We start from the raw sequence: 18,432 nt of genomic DNA on the forward strand, positions 1-18,432 counted from the left end.
GAGTCTTGGCAGAAGGAAAATTGTGTTATGTGCTGAAAGCATTTGCCGTGCGTGAGAGCTTATGGCTGGAAGGATATTCCATTTGCAGGGTGTGATTTATAATCACGTGCGCACACCCAGACACCCATGCACTTGCCTCTTGCCTGTGCTCCCACTTAACTAATGTGTTAAGAAAAGAGCAAAGAACGATCTGAAGGGTGATTGCCCTCTCGGTGACAGACAGCAGGGAATGCCAGTGTATCCGTCAGTCATTTTCACAAGAAGAGCTTCTGCTTCCTGTTTTCAAAGTGAGCAGAAAATAGAAACATAGCAAGGGCCTCTGATGCAGACGTTTAGTAAGGGGTATGGAATACTGGATTTCCTTGTCCTGACCCCACTTTCCCTCGGAGGGATAAGATCCCTGGTTTGTTTTGCTCTTCCTTAGTTGCCAGTCAGATATTTCTTTGCAGAAAACCCATTCATTCCTAAATGAGATTAACAATCTCCACTCACTCCAAAATGCTTCCTGCAACGGGTGGGTTCTGGAGCACTGGGGCCCAGTTCTGAGCAGACAGCAGTGGCGATGAACAGCCCCCCCCCCCCCCCGCGTTTCCCTGACTCCCTTCAGAAGTGCTGTTGCAGCTATCTCTTCCAAAGGAAAGGGTGCCTGAGAGGTAACTCCCTTTTCCTCTTTTATGGTGGAAACAATCGCCTTTTGTGGGGTGGAGTCCCAGCCTTCTCTTTCGGTTGCAGCAGTCATGCATTCTCTGTTTGCAGATGTGCCACCTCTCATTTTTATTATGATTGTGGCCTATCTTCAATTTGCATGGCATAATGCGCTTAATCCATAATTATAAAATATGCAACTAGCCCTTGGCCTCATTCTGCTCTCCCACCACAGAGGCAGCTTAGCGTTTTTATTAGTTTAACTTTATACAAGCTAACAGATTGCCATAAAGGAAAACAGAATTTCTCAACCAGTTCTGCTAATAGCTGTGCTTCGGTAAAGGGCCCTGTGGTATGTGTTGAACAATAACGATCTCTTTCCAGCTCTACGTGCAATTTTTAATTGAATTTCTATCCCATGGATATCATGTTGGAACTATTCATCTGCTCCACTAAGTCTTCCGATATTAAACAAGTTCTTCCAGGTTATTATTGTAATGCAAATACTGTTAGACAGTTGATTTGCATTAAAAATTAACTGCCATGGAGAGACTTACACAGGGAAAGCAGCGTATCCTGAACAAGGCCAGGCAAAGAGAAACCACATTAACAGGGGTGAGGATGCTGTGTGCTTATCTTATCTGCTCCCTTCACAACGCCTGTTTTGGTTTGGGGGAGAGGATTTGGTCATGTGAGCAAATTTTGATAAATAACAAAATACCAGGCATTTTTCAGATGGTGCCTGGTTTGGATTTTGGTATCTGACATGCAGGTTTCCACTGAGAGGCACATGCAGCCCTGGCTGGGGTGGCTCAGCTGGTGGCAGCATCAACCCATCGCTGAAGGTTATGGGTTTGATTCCCCAGTCAGGGTAGGTACCCAGGTTGTGGGTTGGATCCCTGGTCTGGGTGAGTTTGGGAAGCAACCGATCAATGCTTCCCTCTTGTATCAATGTTTTTCTGTCCCTTCTTCGTTCTCTAAAAGTAATGAAAAAAAAGTCCGTGGATGAGGATTGAAAAAAAAAGTCAGGTTTCTCTTTTACCTGCATTTACCCTTTGCTATTTTGTCTCCAGCACATGCTGCTGTTCTGGTTGACATTAGGACTAAATGCCGTGCCGCTGGGAGCTAGTCTAACTGTTATAAGGAACATTTTGTGGCATTCGTTTTTCTCTGGTTTGTGTATGCTGGTCTCCTTCCAATGTTGGTCACCAATATTTCCTGGGTTTGGTAGACTGACTAGTTCACCAAAGGTTCAGGACATCAAAACTGTGAGGCTTCTGAAAACTCCTCAAAGGTAGTTTTAATGGAAGCAAATCCATTGCTTCTATTGGATGCAACATGGAAGCAAACCTTATATGCAGTTGGGATAGGTGAAATCAGGAATGGCCACTTTGTGTTTTAACTCTGTGAAGGTGTCACAATGGATGGCAACTATTCTATCCCGTAGTTCCTTCTTCAGTTGTACTACCTAACCTCAAATGTACCTTTCCATGTCCCTCACCATGGTTTATAGCTCTCTTCATCATCATGTCCTTTTTAATAGTCTCCACAATGGCTTCTCTATCCGAATTAGACAACACCTTCAATACTCTGATGTCATAGTCTTCGGATCTCTTCTTCAACCACCTATCAGCATCACCAAATCTTGGTCCTCACCTTTATTTAGGACTATCTTACCTCTAATAACTTCAATTCTAAAATTTCTCTCTCTAATAATATTCTCTTATTTCTCCAATTTTCTCATACTTTTATGCCTGCTGAATTTCTGTCTTTGTTTGAGTGCATTGATTTCTTTCATTTTTTCAAGTTCTCCTTAGCCTCAAGTCTTCAAGTCACATGTCTTGTCTTTCTTAAAAACATCCCACAAAACTATCTTCTTCAAAGGCAGGAATTAAGCTTTCTACATACACAGTGCTTTGCTTGGAATAGATGCTCAATAAATGTTTGTCAATTCATAGACTTTTTTTTAAGTCAAGAGTGCTTGACCAATCAACAGAGAAAGTATAACTTGATATCTGTTTTGGGACATGCGTTGGATCAAGGATGCCGCCTTGGTACATACATGGAACATTATTTGGTTTCACATAGTGGTTTATATGAAGAGCAAATCTTGAGTTTAAGTCCTGACTCTGCCACTAAATAGTTGTGTGACTTTGGGCAAGTTACTCCTCTTAACTTCAGTTTTCTCATCTGCAAAATGGGGCATAATGAGTCCACCTTATAAAGTTACTACTAAGTACATGAGTTAATGTTTGTAATGTGGTTAGCATAGTTCCTGGAATTTAGAAAACTCTTAAAAATGCTAATGATTATTACTACTGTTCATTGACCTGCTAAACTTTTAAACCAGTGTTTGCTTAAGATAAACCTCTGAAATTTCAGGTTCATCTGTGGTGTATCGAAGGCAGTTGAGTCTATAAATTGTGGTTGAGATGCATGCACCTGTGCTAATAAAATCCCTGGATAGTTATTGCTGCTGGCCTGCCCATTGTCTGTGAAAAAATCTGATGGTCTCATGGGCTCCATGGTACATATTAGAGATGTTTCTAAATTGTAAAACTTGCAGGCCTGTCTGAGTGAGTAAGTGCTAGGCTGGTGGTCAATGTAAAGCTTTACAATAGACATAATTATTAGTGCTTTGAATCTCTAGACACTATAACACTGACAGAAAAGCCTTAGAATGACTGAATAGACTCACATGGCAAAAGGAAAGTGGCTATTTTTCACATGACACTGCCAAACATAAGCTCACAGGCCCCTACTGTTTATTCGGGAGTTTTTGAACCCTGCCTTCCTCTGTAGATAGTATTAACTCTCTATACGTCAAGGTCAAATGCTAATAAGAAGCAAATAATACTTTTCACCTAGGAATAGTTGTTAGACCTGACATTTCTTGAGAAAAGACAACAAAGCCTGCTGACAAACGGGGACTGTGACTTCAAATGTTGTAAGTCACTAAGGGCAATAAACATTGCCAAAAGGGATTATATTCTCAGGATTGCAGCCATCTCCTATAGTAGCCAGTTTGTCTTGGGTAACTGTATCATCAGATGTTAATGACTTACTTTGATTTTTCTGGCTATTGGAGGGCGGTGCTTATTTTCATACTATTATCCTTTCCCTTCAGGTTTCTGCCTTTTCTTTTATTTATTAACAAAGCAAGTCAGATTCCAAAATATTTTACAGTTATGCACCCTTCAGGTTGATCTGTAGAAGCATAGAAATGATATGTCAATTAAAGATCTGTTTCCATGAGGACGATACCAGAGAGCCCCAAAGACCTTCTGTTCCTTTTAGAAAATAGTAATTTTTCAGTTTGATGTAAAAGAAAGAGCCTGAGTTGGAGGAGAGGAATTTTGAATCGATCTTCTCATGGCTTTGACCTTTGTTGATTGTGGAGTGGAACGGATACCTCATTCATGTGCTGCACAGCTCTGTTCAATGTTCAGACGTGGCCACGTTATGTGCACGTCAGGCCATGGTCCGGGTCTGCCTGTTCTAATCGTGGTGTTTACTAGATCTGAGTAACTCCAACTCCTGCTGCAGCTCGTCCACTTACCACTGTGCGGTACACTTTGTGGTTTCCCATGTTGTCCCCTTACATGTGTCTCTCCTGTGTCTTTTTTTCCTCTTTTCTTCCTCTGTATTTCAGTGCCCGAGTTCTTTCTAACCCACAGTGATCTATGTGACCTCGGGCAATTTTATTTACCCTTTGGAATCTGTTTCCCAACTATAAAATGGAGACAATTATATTCTACTTTTTATGAGGATTAAATAAGTCTGTAGTCAGTATAAGGGTATTATTAGACCCATGAAAGTGTTCTATAAATACGATTTTCCACTACTATTAATTTATCGTATTGTCATTTATTTCTTCAAGCCTTGTGTATAGAGACCTAGACTGGGCACTGGAGATAAACAAATTAGTCACTGGCTACACTCTCAAGGATCTCAGAATTAAATAAAGGAAGATGTACATATATAATTTCAAAGCCAGACCTTATAATGGAAAACCATATGAAGGACAGAAAACAGATTAAGAGAAGAGAGGAATGCTAATTTTACAGGGCGATAAGAAAAATATTTCTTGAGAAGGGGTCAGATACTGCATAGGGTGTCCTTGCTGTATTGTTGTCTACAATTTCCCAAAGTTTCAAAACGTATACAGATTGTGTCTTTAGCATTACGACTTTGAAAAAGTCTTCTATGGTCTCTGTGTTATAAAATTGGTTTTCTTAAGAGATCACTTTGGCAATAACATATATATTTTTATTTTTTTAAACTTGCTTGTATGCACATACCCTACCATTTTCCAGAAAGGATTTCAGGTGGCCCAATAATACACTGTCATTTCAATGCCAAGTTGAATCCAGCTTTTAGAACTATACACACATTCTTCAATTGTATGTTCATGAATTTTTTTGTCTTTTTATTGAGCACCAGCTCAGAGACAAGGGTGTAGCCATGGAGACTTCCATGGAGAAGTGTATTTGTTCACTTACTCTATTCCAGGACCTGAGCTGTGCCTATGGGGCCTCAGATGTGGACAAACATTCATGGTTCTTGCCCTTGACAAGTTGACATGCTCACGGGGGAAGCAGATCGCAAGCTGTCAGATACATTAACGAGCAAAACAATCCAACCGGTGATAAATGCTGGGAAGGAGATAAAACAAGATATGGAAAGGAGGGTGTGTAGTGGTGGGATGGGGGAGCATTCTTTTATATGAGCATTTTGGGCAAAGGTCACCCTTTGCCATGGAAGGCACTTGATGCTCAAGAGGGTTTGCTCAAAACCTACTAAGACTACTGGCCCATGTGGCTTGATTGGAGCATCACCCCATCACCGGCAGGGCGTGGGTTCATTTACGATCAGGGTGCATACCTGGGTTGTGGGTTCGTCCAGGGTCCTGGCATGTGTGCTCCCTGGCCTGGACGATGCTGACATGTATAATCCCTGGTCAGTGTTTCTCCCCCCTCCCTCTCTTTCCCCCTCTTGCTCTACCCAAATAACAACAACAACAATAACAACAACAACCAAAAAATTTAAAGATGTCCTCTCCGAGGATAAAACAAACAAACAAAAAAAAGCCTGCGAAGAATTTGAGCTATTGCTTCTTGTGTGTCTTGTCTTTCAGTATAAAGTGTATGTGTGCACGTGTGAGTATTATTTGGAAAAGATGTTCACAAGAGAAAAAAATAAATGCCCCAATTAACATAATGATTAAGTATTTTATTTTATATGGTAAAATACTCTGTGACTGTTTAAATGATTTTACAAAGGTTTTTAAATAACAAAGTACTTGCATAAAAATTTAACAAAAATTTGTGGGTTACGTGTGTTAGAATGTAAGTACATACAGTAATAGCATCATCAGTCATGTGGAATATACTCTGTGTATTCCAAGTACGGAGGATTTAAACACAGGGCGTTAGAGGGAATTGCACAAGCTGTGGAAGGCCTGGGGGTGCAGAGGCCTGGGGTGCTGCCTGCAGCGGTGCAGTGGACGGTTTTTAAGGGCAGACTCTGCAGCTATGACGAATCCCTACCAAACTCCGGGAAACACCCATCTACTTCATCCGTCGGCATCGCAGAGCTGGAGGTTTCCCAGGACAGCTCCGTGTTACAAAAGACTGTGTGCAGCCCTGTTCCTGAGACTCCTGCTGTGTGTCAGGGCTCCGCTTCAGAGTGGCAGGAGGGACAGACTGTGATGGGTTATGCTTATGTTAGTTTTCCGTGGCTGCCGTAACAAATTACCACAAGGTTAGTGGCTTAAAAACAACACGTTTATTATTTCCCATCTGTCTGTTGGGAGTTGGATGCCGGTCTCACTGGGCCAAAATCGAGGTGAAGGGCAGGCTGCATTCTTTCCTGGAGGCCCTGGAGACCCTGGAGGGGGCATCTGTGTACTTGCTTTTTCCAGCCTCTAGAGGCTGCTTATACACCTTGACTCATGACCTTCAAAGGCAGTAATGGCATGGTAAGTCTTTCTATGTCCCATCTCTCTGAATCTGCCATGGCTGGGAAAATTCTCCACCTGTAAGGACTGAGATGGTTAGATTGGGCCCATCTGGGAAAATCCAGGATTATTTCCCCATCTCAAGATATGTGCTCTTAGTTAACCACATCTATGCAGTCCCTTCTATAGGTGCTGTTCAAAGATCCCAGAGACTGAGGCATCTTTGGGAACCATTCTTCTCGACCACAATGTGCTTGAGAAGGATGGTAGGGCCAGACCATCACTTGCCCATGACCCAACACACACATTTGTCTAACTTGCACAAAAGCATCTCCTCTGGTTGGACATAGCCCCTTGGTGAGAAGATATAGATTTGAAAAATGTGTCCCTTCTACCGGACAGATGCAGCCTCGGGCCAGGGCTCACAGCCTGCCTAGCAGAACAGACTGTGTTGTAGGCCCACCCTGCCCTTGATAGGAGACCCTCGATCTGCACAACACTGTACAGAGACCCTGGGCGAGGCCAAGGGGTGGAAACCTCTGGAGGAGGGGTGTTCAAGTTCAGTGAATTTCACCTGCCACCTCTTTCTGAGGAGAATGAGGATGAGGTGGTGGTTGTGGTGAATCTGGGTGATGCCTTGGGCATGTGAGGATCCCACAGGTCAAATCCTTCTCCCCAGGGTACAAGCCATACTGGATCACATCCTAACTGGTTCATCTAAACTTCTAAATAATTACATGTTGCCTCCCCAGCCAGGCCGTAAGTTTCCTGAAAGGGCTGAAAGCCGACCTTTTCTTCTCCTCACATTCCTTACAGCCCAAGTTCTTTATTAGATGCTTCATGACATGTGTGGCATAAATGAACTTATGACTGAAGTAAAATGTGATGGGGATCACAAAATGCCTTTGAGACTAACCAACACACAGCATCATCTGTCTTCTATTGCAACACAGAGGAAAAGAATCAGACAGCAAAGTCTTTATCTTCCTCCCCGACCAGTGCTTTTCCTCCACGGGGCCTCTCTCCCTCCTGCTGCACGCTCTGCCTTTCCTGTCCTCTGTCAGGTCTGCTAGCCTTCAGTGACTCTCATGTGTGATGGAAATTATCACTGTGGTTCGCTTTTAACTGATACACACCTCTGAGGCCTGATTACAGGATGAATTATTTTACTTTGAGCGAAACCAGTTGTCAGAACAGATGGGAGAAGCGTTTTTGAGTGAGGGGCTTTTTGGTGCCTGGCCGTCCTATCACACAGGTCGCTGCCTCCTCCACCAAAGCCTCTGGCAACATCCCCCTTCCCCCACCCAGTGGGTAGTGGGTAGGGGGCATTCGTGCAGAACATTCGGGTACATTGCCCAACCTCATTAGAAATCCCACCTTCCCCCCAGCCTGGCCTCCCTGCTTTGCCCTCGAATATTATAATGCAGATGAGCGGGAAGTGACTTGTATTGATGGGATCATTTCTGAGCAGAGCCCCCTTCGTGGGCTTTCCATTTTGCAGTGGGAATGTCATAATGTGGGCTACAATTGGACTTCAAAGCCACATATTTGTCACTCTACATACAGTGGAGAAAGGGATTAATATTTCAACATTCCCGCGATCGTTTCATGAATCTGACCTGTTAAAATATATCATCTCTGTTGTCTGGGAGATAATACCTTGAAGTTGAAGCCACGATTATTTATTTGCTCCAACCTCAGCATCACGTTTGCAGCAAAGTATGAGAAAGGGGTTACAATCCTCGATAACATCGCTAAGCCCACATTTAATATAGATTTTAAAAGGACAGATGCTAGTTTATTGGTCCCCCTGATCATTACAAACACACAGTTTTAGCAGCTGTGAGATACTATGTGCAGAGTACAAAAATGACATGAATGTGGGTGCATGCATACAGACTGTAGTTTAATCTCCTGAAATATTTCTGCTAATCGATTGCCGTAGCACTGCGGTGTGCAGCTGTCCCGGTTGAACTGAAATGACCCGCCTGTTTATGAACTCCAGATTCACACTTTGCTTGGGAAAAGAAGTGAGAAAGAAGCATGATAGTAATGCATAGAGCAATACTTTGTAATCAGAATATTAACATTTTGATTGACTCGATGGAGCATTTAAATGGAAATATTCAATTGCAAAGACCAACCTTGGGAGGGAACCTGCAATATGCAGACAGAATCTGGGCCCTTTTTTTGGAGATTAAAAACGGAATTCTTTTAATGGAGAAAAAAGTAACAGATTAAAGAGCTTCATATTAAGAACGAAAGGGCAGGCAGTGTTCACTTTGCAGTTGCTTCTGTATAAATACAGATGAGCACACACATTGGCAGCTGCAAAAGCAGAAGCTTTGATCTGCTGATGATTGAAGCAGCGCACCACAGTTTTATCAGAAACCCAAGTGGAGAAGCAGAGCAGGCGACCGTGGGTTGCAGTGTGTCATCAGACCTGAGGGCTAGTGCCACCTCGATTCCTAACTTGGTCCAGCCACCTCCTTCTCTGGGCTGTTTCTCTCACTGGTAAACGTGAACTGCAGCGTTCACCTTAAGGACTTCCCATGGTTTTCATGTGGACTGAATGGGATAAAAGCTCTTTGCATCTTCAGCAGTCAGCAGGCATCTCTATTTCTCCCTGGGTGAAAAAAAATAAATCCCTAAATGGGATCTAAGCCCGGAGGCGATGAGCTGCCTAATGGGTGCACGGAGTAATTCAGAAGGTAGCATCTCCTTTGAAAATTGTAGATTCTCCTTTAAACTGTTTTAACAGATCGCCATCATTGAACAGTCCCCCAGTTTTTGAGAGCAGAAAGAAGATCTGAATTTCTTTTGCAACAAGCTGTGGGTGAGATCCACTTGATTTACTTTGTACCTCTGCTTTGCTCTCAGCCTGCTGCTTGTGAAATGCCTACATGGTGTGGGAAAAGTAGGTTTTTAGTCCACAAAACACACAGTTTATTCTGGTGTTATTATTTGTTAATTATTGTATTATTTTCTATATGAACAACTGTAAACCTATTTTTGCCCAACCCTGTCTTTATTATAAAGGTGGTTCCCAGGTAACATTTTCTGATGGATGATCAAAAGTGTGACTATCCCCTGGATCAAAAGAAACCCGGCTTCAAATATCCTTATAGCAGAACCTGGTATTTGGAATGAGAAAGGAAAAGTGACTATCACAGCATCAGCTTGTGAAACAAGTATCCTCAGATTAATGACGGTTTTGAAGGAAAATTCTGACGAATGTGGTCTCATTGTTTGTGGTAGGAAAGAAACATGAACCCCTAGAACTGCAGAATGGCACAGAATCATTTTACAGATGAAGAAGCTGAGGCCTGAAGAGGAACAGCACAGTGGGAAATGTGTTCATGGACTTGACCCAACCTTCCTGTTCTGGGAAGAAGCATTCAGGTGGCCACTTCTTTCTCTGTAAAATACACTGTGATTGTTATATTTCCAAAGACCACTTTCCAGTTTGGTGTGGCCCAGTACCATCTTATAGCTGCCTGTAGCAGCTGCCAGTTCAATCTCCCCATCCGCTTCCCCCTTCCAGCTACAGCTTGGGGTGAGAGAGTCTGTAGGTATCACAAGGGCTAGCGAGCATTTGGTCTGGAAAAAAGAATGCTAATTCACCATGTCATTGTCACAGTGTTTCCCCTCTTGACTCCCCTCTTCCACTTCGCAGAGAGTGCTGCTGATTTACAGTGAAGTACAGAAGAAAGCATCATAGAATCACAGCGGGGAAGGCGTGTGTTTTCAGATTATAGGTGGCTGTACCATCCGCTTGGTTAGTTCTCAGTGGGCAGGGTAGGCGGTTCAGTTTTCTATTTCAGAGCAGAGCGGTGGCTGTGGGGAGGTGTCCTGGACCTCATCAGGCTGGTGCTACAGGGTCTGGGGAGCCCAGGAGTCTCTACCTGGGGGTGACTGGGTTTGACAGCAAAGGCAGGGAGGGAGTCTACGGGAAAGAGCTACCTAATTAATCACAAGCCATCAGAGCCTGTTGGCAGAGAGAGTCTCCGAGGCCTTAATGACACCCCTCAGTAATGTTAAAAACCAGCTTGCTATGACTTCATTTTTTTAGAGACACATGATTGATCTGGCTACTGGTGAATGGCGACACTGCGGCTTCTTTCCATAGACAGTGTCACTGGATGAGAAGATTAAGTGCCTTTGTGTAAAGGCTTTGAGAAGACTGTGAGTGATTCACCGGCAGTGAAGGGAAGCTAAGAAAATTATGAAATAATGTATTTTTAAAGGCAAAAATCTTAGACTTTACCTCATTTATTAGCATCATAAAAGCTTGGTGGAGAGTCTGAGCTAAGAAAAGTGGCTCCTATGGGTCAGGTCGTTCAGGGGTGCTGCACTGAGCGACCAGCTGAAGCTGGTATCTCTGGGGGGCATCCTGCCTTACTTGTGATTGTACTCTGTGCCCATTCTAAGCATTTTTAGTTTCTGAAAGGCCTGGGGCATTTACTTGGAGCCTCTTAAGTATTAGGAAGCCAGATTGGGGCAGCTCAATTTCTCTTCCTCCAAGCAGGCTGGGAGGTGGGTTCATTAGAATGGCCCCTGAAACTGATACCCCACGTCCACAAGCTTTCCTAAAGGTCTTAAGGAAGGCACAGCTCCTCTCCTTTGTGGAGCCAGTCACACCTTCAGTTCCTTCTGTGTGAGAACCACAGGGGGCGCAGACTTGCTCCTTTTGTAACACCTACTGTACAAGTGTAGATAATGGCTAACACCATCCAACGATTAAATGCATAGCACTCAACCTTACTGTTGAGTTATCAGATTATGTAAAATGCCGTAGTAATGTGAAGTACCTGGAACAAGATTTGGCTCAAGGAAACAGTCAAATACAAGTTAGCTCTTATGACTCAGTTGTGTGGACTTGAAGCCAAGGATTCCAGAATTACAGAGGAGACTAAAGGAGTGAAGCAGGGCTAGTGGTAAGGGGTGGGGAACTGTGGTCAACAGGCGCATTTATGTCCCCTCTGAAGTCATTCCAGTTCAGGTTTTTAAATACTTCTTGGCAGGCCAAATCAGATGTGTTCAGGAAAAATTAGCCCTAGTTTCCAGTTTTTCAATGGTATAAATGGTAAAGACTTTTTGAGAAGAGAAGTAAGCTGTGGTCCATTCATTTATTCCCCAAATGTGGAGGGACGACCATTTGCTGGGTTACTAATGAGGAGTTAAAAAGACAGATGACATCTAACCAGTTACATAAAAAATATGACATCTAGGGTCTGCCACGTAAAATCAATATGCTCTATAGAGACCATTATACTGTAAAGGTCAAAGAGAAGATAGGATAGTATACTTTGGAGGCCAGGTTTAGGAAGCAGTCAGCAGACTGCTGGAAAGTTTTCAGTGGGTGTTTGAGGATTAGAAACTAAGTTCGGGAGAATAATCAGGTTGTGCTGTATCAGATATATGTAAAAGTTTGGTGTTAGATAAAGAGGTAAGAGGGTCCATTGTATAGAGAGAGAAAAAGAAATTTGTGGGAGGTAATATGGATACAAGATCAATTACATCTTGAACATTGGGCATAAGGAAAAAAAGGAATTTTCAAAATGAAGTATTGATCTCATAGGTGGCAATTTGGGTGAAAAAGAAGGTGCTTATCAGCATTCTCTCCATAGTCTGGTCTCATTGTAGCTTTTCTTTCTTCCACTTGCCTCCCAAGATGCTTGCTACCAATCACAGTAGATCTAAACTAGTTACTTTGCTTAGAGCATCCCTTGCATTTATTGCTTCTAGATTGTTTTCTCATACCATTTTTTCTGCTTCATTGAAGTAGGAGGTCAGGAAATTGTGGGTGGACTAATAGTAAATGTCCAAGTCAGTATTTTAACGAAGAGTTCCCGAGAATCCACCACGTGGCAGGCCCCATGCCAGGGACTGGGCGCAGTGGGAAGAGGGTGGACTTGTTTCTAAAGCCAGGCTGACGGAAGGGAGGCTGAACCACTGCTCACTCACCAGGGAGCATCATCTCCCTGTTCTCCGATGGATGCTCACAGACAACACAGCCAAGTGGGCCACTGCCTCCTGGGTCAGTAGTGTCTCTTTACTGGTCATTCCGGAATCACAAGTCTCGCCTTTATCAGGGCTCTGTCAACAAAGCTCTCAAGGACAGCCGATTTCAGTTTATGCTCCAGGGAGACTTAGATTTCTGAAGGCACACACACTTGTGTTTCAAGTGCACCTGAAGCACTTTAGAGACATTTTAAACTGTCCCTTTTATTCCAGAGGCCGTGCTGTGTAGGTGGTTCTTGTGGTAATGTGGTCTTGGGTGCTCAGCAGGACTTTAAAAAAATACCTTTATGGATTTTAATTTTGTTAGGATTAGAAAGTGTTTATGGTCATCATCTTTTAAAATGCCTGTAGGGTATTAAGGCTTAGGAGAAAAAAAGTTCTCCCTCAGATATAAAATGAATAACCAAAAATTATATATCTTTTTTATTTCTTTCTACTTCACTCTCCTTCCAAGTGCCATCTTCCATGAAGTGTGTGACGTAAAGCAGATGGCTGTGTCCGACCAGCCAGAACGTACCCAGGATGAATAGCCAGCCCATTAGCCTGGAAGAGTTTGGGATGCACCTTAGTACAATTCAAGGATTTCTGCTTTTTTCCCTTAATAATTCTAAGACTTTCTCTTAGCTTATATGATCTGAAGCTAAACAGCAAAGGCAGAAATGTCAAACAGAATAGTAGAAATGGAAGATAAGTAAGAAAGAACATAGTTATATCTATTCTCTGTGACAGGTGATTAGGTAACGCTCCAAGTAAAGCAAGCACCTCAAAGCCAGAAGAGACATTCCAGCCATTCCTCCCACTTAACAGATGGGGAAACTAAGGGACCAGAACTATCAGTGAGGGTCTCATAGATACCTGGCTAGGCAGTAGCTATGTGAGGACTATAATTTATATCTCTTGGCTTCATGTTCGAAAGTCCTTAAACATGTCTTTAATCATTCTTTTCTACTGTGAATAACCTAATTTATAGTTTTATCCAACAAAGTGAGAATGGAGGTATTATTTTGGGGATTATATTGCCTCCCCTATGGAAGCAGCAAAATCTGTTTGGAACCTATTATTTTCATCAGTTCTTCTAAAATTCTCATTCAGGTGCTGCTTCTCTCTTTGCAGTGTTCCTGGAAATCGAATTTGAATGGCATTATCGCAAGGACAATTGGTGAATTAATTTCATTTACTTTATGGACTTAATTTTATATATATTTAGAATTGTTCAGAATAGGCAGACACATGACCTATATGGCCTGATACCATATAGGTAATAAATTGTATATATTTATATATAATATACACAGAGTAATGTATACATTATTCAAAATAGTACATACTGTGTGGAGCAAAAGTAGGTTTATAACTGTGAGAACCGTATTCTGCCATGTACAATGTGCACCCATATTTTTGTGTACACTATACATAGGATTATTATACTCATGCATAATGCACATCCTTATTTTTCCCTCAAGAATTTGGGCAAAAAGTACACATTAGAAATACACAGCAAAATATGGCACATGAAACAGTTTATTCTTGTATTGTTCATTAATTATTATATTGCTTTCCATATGCACAATTGTAAACCTACTTTCGTCCCTTCCTGTATGTGTCAGTGTATGCGAATATGTGTTTCTTGTAGACACAGATTTGGAATTGGAATCTATTAGGGTCTTTCTTTTTGTGAGCCCAAGACAGTTGTTATGTATTGATGGGAAGTGGTGTACAAGAGAGAAGCTTCTTTGTCATTATTCTCTTTGTTTAAATTAGTATGTAAAATTTGTGGGATAGTGGAGAAAAGTTTATCCCTAGACTTCCTGAACACAGTGTTGATTCTTTTATCTATGGCGACAGCTTTCAGGCTGACTAGAGGTTTTATTTATTTATTTATTTAATTTTTTAATTGATTATGCTGTTACAGTTCTATTCCCCCCCTTCATTCCCCTCCACTCTACCCGCCCCCCCGTCCCCACCATTACCCCTCCTTTAGTTTATGACCATGTGTCTCGAGTTCTTTAGATTCTATATTTCCAATACTATTCTTGCCCCCTCATCTATTTTCTATCTACTGTCTATGCTACTTATTTTCTGTACCTTCTCCCCCCTTCTCCTCCTCCCACTCCCCTGTTGCTAACCCTCCTTGAGATCTTCATTTCTATGGTTCTGCTCCTGATCTAGCTGTCCTCTTAGATTGCTTTTGTTTTTGGTGTGGTTGTTCATAACTGTGAGTTTGCTGTCCTTTCACTGTTCATTTTTTTTATCTTCTTTTTCTTAGGTAAGTCCCTTTAACATTTCATATAATAAAGGCTTGGTGATGATGAACTCCTTGAATTTGATCTTATCTGAGAAGCACTTTATCTGTCCTTCCATTCTAAATGAAAGCTTTGCTGGATAGAGCAATCTTGGTTGTAGGTCTTTGGATTTCATAACTTGGAATACTTCTTTCCAGCCCCTTCTTGCCTGTAAGGTCTCTTTTGAGAAATCCGCTGACAGTCTGATGGGAACTCCTTTGTAGGTGACTGTCCCCTTATCTCTTGCAGCTTCTAGGATTCTCTCCTTCATTTTAATCTCGGCTAATGTAATTATGATGTGCCTTGGTGTGTTTCTTCTTGGGTCCAAGTTCTTTGGGACTCTCTGAGCTTCCTGGATTTCCTGGAAGTCTATTTCCTTTGCCAGATTGGGGAAATTCTCCTTTATTATTTGTTCAAATAAGGTTTCCACTGGTGGCTGTTCCTTTCCCCCTTCTGGTACCCCTATAATTCAGATGTTGGAGCATTTAAAGATGTCCTGGAGGTTCCTAAGTCTCTCCTCATTTTTTCGAATTCTTGCTTCCTGACTCTTTTCTGTTTGGCCATTATTTTCTTCCTTCTGGTCCACTCCATTGATTTGAGTCCCAGTTTCCTTTTCATCGCTATTGGTTTCCTGTGCAGTTCCATTCATTTCAATTAGTTTCGCCTTCATATGTTTGTCTAATTTGTGGCTATAATCAACCAGTTCTGTGAGGATCCTGATCACCAGTGTTTTAAAGTGTGCATCTGAGAGTTTTGCTATTTCTTCATCACTTAGATTTATGGGCTCTGGGTCTTTGAGATCTTCTTGAGCCATTTTTGGTCTGTTTGCGCCAGTTAAGTATGAGGAGCAGAGCCTTGGACTCCCAGGTCGCTTCGTTGTAACTCTGTATGTGGAGGCGGGGTCAGAGCAGGGAAATGGCGGCCCCCTCTGCTGTTTCTCGCAGCTGGGTGAAGAGCAGAGCCTTAGGTTGTTCACCAGGGCGGGGCCACTTAGGTCGCAGGATTATGACGCTGTATGTGGAGGCGGGGTTAGAGTGGGGAAATGGCGGTTCCCTCTGCAGCCGCTTGCCGCTGGGGCTGCTGGCTCTCGTCCAATTGCCCACTCCCTCGCTTGTCTATCCACACACAGATGCGAGACCACAGTCAACTCATAGCCCTGCTCCCTTGCTGGTTCCCCGCGGTCGCTTGCTGAGTTGCCCACCAGGTCCAACCCTGCGCCTGGATTCCGCGCACCTGAGTCCGTCTGACCGAATTTTCCTGTGCTACCCTGCTCTGCCAGCTGCTGGTTTCGCCCTTCTTACCGGTCAGGCTGAAGAATTTGTTGTTATCAGACTTCCGAAAAGTTCAATTTTCTGTGTTCTGGCTGTGTTTTCTGTTGCTATTATTAAGTTGTCTCTAAACTTGGTTGTATGAGGAAGCACGGCATCTCCACCTATGGGTCCATCTTGGCGGAAGTCTCTGATTTTATTTTATTTTTTAATTTCACAGTTTACTCACCACTTTCTGGGTCCAATTTCTGAAGTAACATGATGGAACCTATGCAGGTTGTTCACCTTCATGCCCGTGAGCTCAGCGGCGGTGCAGGGTGACAAGAACATTTCCCGAAGAGATGTGTAGGTGGGAGTATCTGGATAATACTGATGATGCACATTTCCCATTCAACTAGTCATTCAGTGGTTACCTCAGAGGGCATAGCTGGGGAAACATTTTATTTCTTTCTTTATTTAAAAGATTTTATTTATTTTTTAGAGAGAGGGGAAGGGAGGGAGAAAAAGAGGGAGAGAAACACGGATCAATTGCCTTCCGCCCGCCCCTAGCCAGGGCCTGATCTGCAACCCAGGCCTGTGCCCTGATTGGGAATCAAACTGGTGACCTTTTGGTTTGTAGAAAGATGCCCAATCCACTGAGACACTTCTGTCGGGGGGGGGGGGAGGGGAATATTTGAGAGTGTCTGTTTTGCAGGAATTTATGATTTAGTTGGGGAGACAAAGATTCACAGAAGCAGTAATTATATGAAAGTTTAAAGCCCTGTGTGAACAAATGGCACAGACACTTCACTGTCTGTAAAAGCTAAAGGACTTTGTAATCAAAAGCAATCATGGAGAGGAATGGTTGGAAAAGAGTCTTCAGGTGGGGGTGGTTGAGCTAATGATGGATAGGAACAGCTAGGCAGAGAAGTCTCATGGAGGATATTCTAGAAAGAGGTATGGTGTGAGCAAAGGCTTGGGTCAGACATGAACAGGGTTTTGTGGGAGACTTAGAATCCTTCAAGCCTGCTGGTGTAGACAGGGAATGCAGAGGAATAAATAACTAGAGACATAATTACAGTCATGGAGGTGGGAAGGTGAAAATTAGAGGGCTGTACAAGCTTCATGAGGAGTTTAGACTCACTGCTGTAGACCTGGTACATAGAGTGCAGTTCTAGATAAAAGGCCGGGTGGTGGAAGGGGTGGAATTGCTGCTCGGGGTCAAAGACTCTGTCTGCCTGGAGATCTGCAAGCGGTGACGTTGGGGTGTGCAGTTCTGATCCCGAGTTCCATCTCGATCCCGTGTGGACTTGTTTGTTTTCAGATGGTACCATGTTTAAGAGCCATGCTTACCTCTTCCTCAGCTCCATTAGTTTATTGTTTCAGCCTTGTTTCTGTGGATGTTGGCAGCTCTACTACATCTGTCATGATTTACTGTGGCCAGATCTCCGTGCGAATGTCTAAGTCCAGGTACTTACACTTTTAGTGCTAAGGCAGGCCATCTCTTTTACTTCCTGTACTTTCCAAGCAATGTGGGGAGGGGCGAGCCTATGAAGACAGCGTAAGACCAACAAATGCTTCGAAGAGTTTGGGTTCATGACCTTTTTGAAGGTACTTGGGAAGATGTGCTGTCCCCTGGGACTTCTTTTCCTCTCGTTTGCCACATTGAGACTTCATAGATTTCTTTTAGTGGGCATTGTGAAGCCATTCCCCTTCTCTCACTTTGTAGAGTCACATACTATTGTAGTGGTTGACCTCTTGTGAATGATTTTATTCTGACTTTTATTCCCCTGCTACTGAGGATAAAAGTGGAAATTAAACATCAAAACCATATCCATAACCCCTTAGCTACCACCAGAGCAAAGTGACTAGTTGAGTGGTTGGTCCAAGAGATGCGTATGCTGGCTGAGCCCAAGAATTGAGCTTGTATTTCCTGCAGAGCATTGGACCGTGTGGAGTTCAGTGAGAAATACAAAATGGCCCCGTGGAAGAGCCCCTGTTCTCCATTTTTCTATACACACATGTTCTTTACACATGACCGGTGAAAGTAAGGATGTCCATGCTTGTTTCTTTGCTCTTAACTACCCCCAATCCCGCCCATCACTCAACTTTTTCTCTATATTGAGTCAACCTGAATACGTGTAATGAGAAAATTTTGGATGCGCAGGGAATTTGGAAATTACCTTTATCTAAGCCCAAGGTTATATTTTAAATACTAAGCAATAGGCAGTAATCAATCAGAGTAGATACAGATTATAGGGTTGGAAGGGTTATA

The 18,432-nt window shown here is 42.9% G+C and overlaps 1 protein-coding gene across 1 annotated transcript in view; it reads left to right on the forward strand.

Moving 5' to 3' along the window:
- SORCS3 (sortilin related VPS10 domain containing receptor 3) overlaps positions 1 to 18,432 on the forward strand; it is a 559,312-nt gene that overhangs the window by 196,244 nt on the left and 344,636 nt on the right. The gene's annotated exons all lie outside the window — the stretch shown is intronic.

This window comes from Artibeus jamaicensis, unplaced genomic scaffold, assembly GCF_021234435.1.
Source record: "Artibeus jamaicensis isolate MK-2021 breed Jamaican fruit bat unplaced genomic scaffold, CSHL_Jam_final contig_490, whole genome shotgun sequence".
Classification (NCBI taxonomy): Eukaryota; Metazoa; Chordata; class Mammalia; order Chiroptera; family Phyllostomidae; genus Artibeus; species Artibeus jamaicensis.